Source organism: Otolemur garnettii, unplaced genomic scaffold (assembly GCF_000181295.1).
Source record: "Otolemur garnettii isolate 467f Iridium unplaced genomic scaffold, OtoGar3 scaffold00001, whole genome shotgun sequence".
Lineage (NCBI taxonomy): Eukaryota > Metazoa > Chordata > Mammalia > Primates > Galagidae > Otolemur > Otolemur garnettii.
This window is the reverse complement of record NW_003852396.1, coordinates 37179768-37188736: the sequence shown is the minus strand read 5'-3', so window position 1 is coordinate 37188736 and position 8969 is coordinate 37179768. Positions and strand designations below refer to the sequence as shown.

The following is an 8969-nucleotide window of genomic DNA, read 5'->3' as shown; positions in this document are numbered from 1 at the left end:
GATGCAAGGTTGGGTTAACATATGGAAAGCTATAAATATAGTTCACTACATAAATAGAAGTAAAATGAAAGATTATATGTGCCTCTCAACAGATGCAGAAAAAACATTCAACAAAATTCAGCATCCTATTCTAACAAGAACACTTAAGAAGGTAGGCATGGGTGGCTCATTTCTTAACCAGGTTGAAGCCATGTATAACAAACCTGCAGCCAAATCATACTGAATGAAGTAAAACTGAAAACTTTTTCACTTCAAACTGGAAACAGACAAGGATGTCTACTATCTACACTACTATTCAACATAGTGTTGGAAGTTTTAGCCAATGCTCTAAGGCAAGAGAAGGATATTAAGGCCATCAAACTGGGACATAGGAGGTCAAGCTCTCACTTATTCCTGATGATATGGTCTTATACTTAGATCTCCCCCCTCCCCCCCCCAAAAATAAGGATTTGTGGTTTCAAGACAAATTGTCACTAAATAGAGCATGCAGCCAAAACCATCCACTATATCAAATAAATAATGCATCCAAGGTAAATTATTCAATGAGAGAAATGGTACAATTCATAAAGGAAAAGCTCATATTTTGGTATTAACATACCTGTCTAAGATAGATATTAGGAGTGCATGCTTTAGATGTAAATCTTGGTTCTGTTTGTTAGTGGCAGTATGACTCTAAGCAGAGTATTTATTGTCTATGTTGTTTTTATTCAATGTGAAAACCCATTTTCCTTCATTGGGGATGATGTAAGATTAAATGAAGTAATGAACAAAAAGTTTAGTGCAGAGCTGCTTCATGATAAGCACTCAATAAATATTCATTATTATTCTTATGTCATGTGTTTGAAACCCAATAAATATTTGAAAAATTAAAGATACAAAATATATTTATGTATAATCTAAAAAAAAAAAAAAAGAAAACCCCAGAGACTCAACCATGAAACTCCTAGAAGTGATAAAAAAATACGGCATGTCACAGAGTATAAAATCAATGTCCAATAACCCTTATATGTACCCATAACAATCGTGCTGAAATGCAAATCAAGGACATCATACCCTTCAAAGTAGCTGCCCTGAAAATTAATTATCCAGGAATACATCTAACAAAGGAGATGAAGGCTCTGTACTGAGACAATTATGAAATTCTAAGAAAAGAAATGAAGGTGTGAAAAAATGGAAAAATATACCATACTTTTGGCTTGGTAGAATCAACATTGTTAAAATGTCTATACTACCAAAAGCAATCTACGGATTTAATGCAAGCCTCATAAAAATGGTAACATCACACTTTGAAGAAGTAAAAAAAATAGTTCTTTGTTCTACATACAATTGGAAAAAACCCATGTAGCCAAGGTAGTTCTTAGTACTAAAAACAAATGTGGAGGCAACATGTTACGAGGCTTTAGATTATACAAGTCTATAAAGATCACAACAGCATGGTCTTGGCATAAAAGTAGAGATACACCTGCAATTCCTCTACTAGGTATATATCCAGATGACCAAAAATCACTCTATAACAAAGACATTTGCACAAGAATGTTTATTGCAGCTCAATTCATAATTGCCAAGTCTTGGAAGCAGCCCAAATGCCCATTGACCCAGGAATTTGTTAACAAACTGTGGTATATGCATACCATGGAATAGTATGAAGCCATAAAAAGATGGAGACTTCATCTCTTTTATGTTCACATGGATAGAGCTAGATCATATTATTCTTAGTAAAGTATCTCAAAAATAGAAAAAAACTACCCAATGTACACAGTACCATTATGAAATCAGTATATAACCACCCACACTTTCATACAAAAGACAAAACACAATTACAGCCCAGAAAGAAAGAGTGAAGGGGAGAGTGAGGGGAGGGGAGGCTGGAGATGAGTGGAGGGAGGGTATTCAGTGGGACCTCACCTACTGTGTATATTGTGAGAGTACATGTCAAATATGTTAACAGTAGAGTATAAATGTCTAAACACAGCAATTGGATAAGTGAGGTGAATAATGTTTATCAATTTGATGTGAACATTGTAGATTGTATATAGAGTCAGCACATTGTACCCCATAAATGCAGTAATGTACACGGTTATGATCTAATAAAAAATAGTGATATATCTCTATGGAACAGAATTCAGAATGTAGAGGTCAAACCAACCTCACCCTGCTGTGTGATCTTCAATGAATCGAACAAAATTGTACACTGGAGAAAAGAATGCCAATTTAGTAAGTAGTCCTCCACTTTTCACCACTCAAGAAAAATTAACTCCTGCTGGATAAAGGATTTAAATGTAAAATACAAAACAGTAAAATATCTAGAAGAAAATGTGGGAAAAACTCTTTATGACATCCACCTTGGGAAGGAAATTATGAAAAAGATACCATTGGTAATTGCAACAAAAACCAAAATAAATATTGGCACCTGTTCAAGTTAAAAAGCTTCTGCACAGCTAAGGACACAATTGACAAAGCAAATAGACAACCTTTGGAATGGGAGAAGATAAATGAAGCTTTTCCTGTCTCCAGGGCATGTGACTGGTTTATTCAAGACCATGGGATCCCACCATGGTGAATTATATGGGAGGGGTCCTTGGAATGAATTCTGTAATGAAACTCCTTTTCCTCTGTATCACTGGTACATTTCCCACTGCACATAGGTTAGGGACAATACATCCCTAAGTGTTGTTGGCCATCTTATTGCCATCAGGAAGAAAGTGTCCTTAAGAATAGGACTTGCCCCAGGAATGCAAAGATGAGAAGAAAAGAACCTGAGTCTGAGCACATTGCATCTGGATAACCCTAATCCTGTGGACTCACTCAGCTCTGCACTTCCCTTAGACAGAGGCTGTGGTCTCCTTCCTTACTCAGGTCAGTTTATGTTGAGCACTGAGTCCCCTGATTCATTAATGCCATTATCTTTATTTTACAGAGAAAGTCCTAGAGCCAGAAAGTTCAATGATGTGTTCAAAATTATACAAATCAGTCCAAATATTTTGACTCCAAGTTAAAAGAGTCTGTGCATTAAATTATCAGCATTGTCATTTGTTCTCAATTTTTTTTCAGGGACTCCATATTTCTTCTCAAAAAGATAAATTTCCTGGGGTGAGGGAGCATCCAAGCTTTCCACCAAGAGGCTTCAATCTAATTTCCTTATTTCTCACCATTGCCCAAACTGCATTCTCTTCAATCAAATCCTAGGTCATCTGTTTTTGCTCACACCCTCTCCACTCTTCCCTTCACTCCCTATTGACAACATTTATTCAGCCTCTGCCTTCATCTCCTGTGGGAGTTGTCATGGTAGAATTGAGTCTCCTGTGCAACGGTGAGCTTATTCCCCACAGACTTTGGAAGGAGTGGGGCTCCAAGTGTATGCTCTTGAGCTTTCTCACCTAAGAGACCAAGTTCAAGCCTCTTTATCCAAAACAGGAACGTTTGTATGAGGTAATTGCATGTTCTTCAGGGAGGGATACTCCAGGGCACATGATTCTATGTTATATACTGTTATGGAAGCAGTGAACTGTATCACTAGCTGTATTTATGAATAGGTTATTTTGATTAAGCTTCTGATAATGTAGCATGGAATTTAAAGAACAGAGTCAATAGGTAAGAAAAGAGTGTAAATTCTGCATTATGTGCTGGTTGGTCATTTTCCCATTTATAGTTCTCTACACTAGTAGTTGAAAATGCTATTGAAGTGATGTGTCAGAGCTCAGGAATTGCTAAGAATGGCTGAAAGTTTTCAATTAGACAACTTTTGATTTGATGCTAATCAATTTCTTTTCAGAGAAAAGTTCAGGTGGAAATTAGAGGTATAAGTATTTTGCATGCACTAACATCATAAGTTGGAAGTTTGCAATTGAAGGAAGGAAACTTGGTCAATAAGTCCACCACTTTCCTCTGTTCATCATGAGGCTGAAGGCTATGGAAGGGAATGATCTTCCTGGATATAACAGATCAGTGAGTTTTCCAAGACACAATTAGGATCTTCTTAATTGCAGAGTAAAGATGGAGCATCCATGGTCAGGCTTTTCTTACCACTCATTACAATTTTGTTCCATTGCATGCTTTAGCCAGTTCTATAAATTTTTCTATTTTTTGTATGGTACACCATATTTTCTCATTTTCAAAACCTACCCACTTTTATATATAGTATAACTTCTGTAAGTTGACTACCCAAAGGGTTGTAACAAACTGCTCAACATAAGGATTGGTCAACTCATGGAGCTAGAGCTACTTTACATATGCGTAATGTGGTGCATGTCTGGTTAATGAAATTAGTTTATCTTAGGAGGAGGTCAATGTAGGGAGGTGTTCAACTTTGGAGGTTCTATTGTACTGGGGACTGAATACATATTTGTTCTTTCTTTTCCACACTAGAAATGAGTTGTAAATAAATTGACCCTGTTGAGCCTATTTTACTAAATTTAGGACATTCTTTGACCTCCAGAACATAATAGTTGTGGTGAATATGGGCATTTGATTTTAACACATGAGTATGTCAAAACTCAGGAAGAAATCAACTTGTCTTCTTCTCTCTGCTCATTTCTGACAGATCTCCACTCAAGTCACCATTATACATCTTCAGCTTGCTGATGTTTGTCTGTCCTCCTAGCTTCCTCATTGCCTACATAGAATTTCCTCTGATTTTCAAAATATCCCACCAAGGCCAGTACATCTCCAGTCCAGTTGTATGTTGCCATCAATCACTTTTTGAGTTGGGCAAGTCAGTCATTATCCTAATGCCTTCCTCTTCCCAGCTAATGACTGTCCCACCTAGGACATTCTTGGAAGTTTTGTCCCTTCCCTTTCAGAATTAATCGCTCCTCCATTTTGATTTCTAAATCACTTGTTTTTACTTGTTCTTCAGAATTATGTTGCATAGTACCTTTAGTTTTGTTTTAGGCATTCTGGTATACATATAATAGTGATTTTTGTAATGTTTTTATTCATTTATACAATATATCTCGATTTAGCAATTCTTAAGGAGTAGGACAGTTATAAGCATTGTATATATAACAAAGAAGAAAGCTTAGTCTTTCCCAACTTGTAGTTCATATTTAAGTGATATATTGTACACATTTAGTGAGATAATGTATATGTACAAATGCATATACATTTAAGTGAAACTACATATTTAATTTCAGTTGGGGATAATAGAAAAAGATATACCGGGTATAAGTATAGGTCATACAGAGTACTGGTTACAGGATCAGAAGTTATTTTATGCAGTGTGGTTAGTCCTCTGGTGATGTTTGGGTAGACATGTTTGCCTGAGCATACAAAGCCTAGAAAATGGTCAAGTACTGTTAATTAATACTATGGGATACATAAATGAACTTTATGAAGAGAAAAGGCAGTCCAAGGAATAGAAGAAACAGAGAGAGAGAGTGTGGAAACTTAAATTTCAAGGTCACAATGACCAAAAAAATGATGTTTTTTATATGTTATCTAGATCACTAGGATAAGGCATAGACAAATGATGTTAAAAATTTTTGATCTGTGCCAATCCAAAATGATCAGCCTGATCCAAGTGGGCAGAAATAAGCAAGCTTGAAGCCCATTCACATAAACCACAGATCACAAAGGATAGGTTCATCTAAACCACAACCCCCTGATGTGTTTCTACAGTATCATCACATGTTATCATTATAGACAGGCATTTAGCATAGTGAATATTTGCTTGGAATGAATTCTTCAGTTATCTTCAAAACTATTGAAGTATCTTTTCCAATCTACTTTTTAACACCTTTTTTTGTCATCTTAAATTTTATATTTGTTCAAAATTGATAAAAGTTGATGTGATGTGTAACAGCGTTATGAGACCAGATCTTAAGTCATAAAATACTTTATTTGCTTTAAGACTCTGTTTAATTTTCAAATTACACAGTGTACAAGTTGGTAGAACTTTGATATTAGTTAGTACTTATCAAATAAGTACTGAGCCCGACAGCTTCACTTTTCCCATTCTATGTGAAAGATTAATTATTCCAAGAAATTTGCCATTCTCCAAAATTCCCCAAATCAATTTCTAACAGGAAGAGATCTGATTCTGGCTTCTGCCAAGAATTTCTGGAGACTGGACTGTGACTTTGTTGTGGACTTTCTGTACCATGTTCATGAAATGAATGTAGGGCTCCACTAACTGAAAATGAATAGACAAAATCAAAGCTCTGTGGTTGAATTCATTCTTCTGGGCTTTTCTACATTTCCTGAACTCCAAGAGCCACTCTTTGGGGTTTTCTTGGTTATTTACCTGATGACCCTGATGGGAAATGCCATCATTATAGTCGTCATCTCCCTGGACAAGAGCCTCCATGTTCCCATGTACCTGTTCCTCCTGAACTTATCTGTGGCGGAAGTGAATTTCAGTGCAGTCATCATGCCTGAAATGCTGGTGGTCCTTTCCATGGAGAAAACTGTGATGTCTTTTGCAAACTGTTTTGCTCAGATGTATTTCATTCTTCTTTTTGGTGTTACTGAATGTTTTCTCCTGGGAGCGATGGCTTATGACCGATTTGCTGCAATTTGCCATCCTCTGAACTATCCAGTGATTATGAACAAAAGAGTATTTAAGACATTAATAATGTTCTCATGGATTTCAGGGATCATGGAGACTACTGTGTGGACCACATGGGTATCTAGTTTTCCCTTTTGTGGCTCCAATGAAATTAATCATATATCTTGTGAAGCTCCAGCAGTGCTAGATCTTGCATGTGGAGACACATTTTTGTTTGAAATATATGCTTTCACAAGCACCATTTTGATTGTTATGGTTCCTTTCTTGTTGATACTCTTGTCTTACATTTGAATACTTTTTGCCATCCTGAAGATGCCATCAACTACTGGGAGGCAAAAGGCCTTTTCTACCTGTGCCTCTCATCTCACATCTGTGACCCTCTTCTTTGGCACAGCCAACATGAATTATTTGCAACCCAAATCTGGCTACTCACCAGAAATTAAGAAAGTGATGTCATTGGCTTACTCACTGCTTACACCTTTGCTGAATCCACTTATCTACAGTTTGCGCAACAGTGAGATGAAAAAAGCATTGATGAAATTACTGCAAAGAAAAGTGTTTTTACATGTAGTCTAACTGTGGGTCAGTAGGTATGTGATATTTGGGTAATACCCTAATGTACATTAAATTTAAATGATAATAAAAAGTTATTTTCTTTATGATGTAAATATGTTTAATTTTTTGAGTTCTCTAAGTTAGCAAATATATCAGGTATTGTTCCATTTTGGTAAAATACTGCTGTGTTTAAAATAGATACTTAAGTTTTCATAACATACCATACAATAGTGTATTCATCCACTGTTATGAAATTCCACTTCTTTATATGATTAATATCATTAAAAGGATGCTTCAGTATTACCTTTGTTGTATATGTTCATGTGCACTAATGTCTTTATACATATGTGATATATTCATTAATGTGGGACTGATGAGACAGAGTATACGTGCTTAAAATTTTTAATAGCTATTGCAAAGTTTCTTTTCAAAATGACTTTAGCTGCTTTGGACTAAGTGCAAGGCCATTGTGCTTTGCTAACAAGGTACATCTTCAAGAGACTTACAAATAGACTGTTGAAATTTTCACCTCTGGAGTGAAAATCTGTTCCATAAATAACTTAAAAATGTGCATGTAGTTTGGGAATCTACACTGGTTCTACTTCATGGACTCAAACAGATTGTAATCCAAAAGGGGATTTTGGGGGGGGAATTTTCCCAAATATTCATCTAATGTTGTTGACCAGAGGACCACCTGGAAATTTTCCCCAAATGTCACTTCATAGTATATTTTCAATATATAGACCACCTTAGCGGAGATTGTTTAAATTTCCATTTGTAGGCCAAAGCACCCCAGACCCTTAGAGTAGGAAGAAAAAATGATGCATGTTGTTGTGTATTGTGAAAAACAAATGTAATGAGTTATTTGTGTCTATTTTCTATGGTCCTTGAACCAGGTCACTAACTCAGTGGCCTTTTCCAGAATGAATAGCTTTACCTATTGCAACAATTGAATATTTCATGCTTGCAGAATAGAATGTTGAGAGGATGAAGGAATGAAGGTAAAGTGGAAGATAATTGGGGACCCCTCTCCAATCAAGTTGATCATAAAGTGTTTCCTACTGCTAAGCTCCAGACATCATAAGCATGACTTGGAGACATGAAAGGAGCTACTGCTCAATCTTTCTCCAAGATGACCATGGATCAGTCTGAAATAGGGAACGTCCCCCTTAAATAAAAGCCTGCTTTGACATTCTTTGTGATTCTTCATTTATAGTTGCCTGGTTAATGTCAAGTCTTCCTTGTAAATCTCATCTGTCTCTTTTCCCATCTAAGGGGCTTTATCAGCTTGAGCTTTATTCATACATTTAAATGTGTGATATGTTCATTGTTTGATCACCACATTTAATAATAAGCTATATGAGAATAGTGACCATATCAATTTGATCACCACTGTATACCACCTGCTCAAGAGAGTGCCTGGGACTGAGTAGGTGCTTAACAAATAACTTTTTGAATCAATAAAAAGAGAATGGTCTAATGCAAGTTGTTAGCCTAACACTTTGGAACAGACTCAGAGTATGGGACAATCAGGGGATTCAAGCAAAGAGAGCATGTCATAGAGCAGTGCTCAGGAAGGAGCTTTAGGAGATATGAAAGGTACTGAGTGGGTGGAGGAGGCTGTTCCTTCACTACATCTTATGTCTATGGCCAAGTTGCCTTAGCATTTCTCTTGTTGAGTTCAGCCCTCAGGAGACATGGCCAGTTTCAGGAAAGCAGTTGTCCTAGTTACAACTGCTCCACTGCTCCACTGCTCCACAGAGAATTTAGCTGGCTATAGAATTCTATAGTGACAGTAATTTTCTATTACTACTTTGAATTTATTTCATTTTTCTTCAGTGTCTATCAGTGAGAAGCTTTCAGTTTATTTTGTTCCTATAGACAAGGTCTGAACTCTGTCACCCTGCAC

The 8969-nt window shown here is 36.4% G+C and overlaps 1 pseudogene; it reads left to right on the top strand.

The window, feature by feature from the left end:
• Nucleotides 1-6136: 6136 nt before the first annotated feature.
• On the top strand, nt 6137-7081 carry LOC100958950 (annotated as a pseudogene).
• The last annotated feature ends 1888 nt before the right edge of the window (nt 7082-8969 follow it).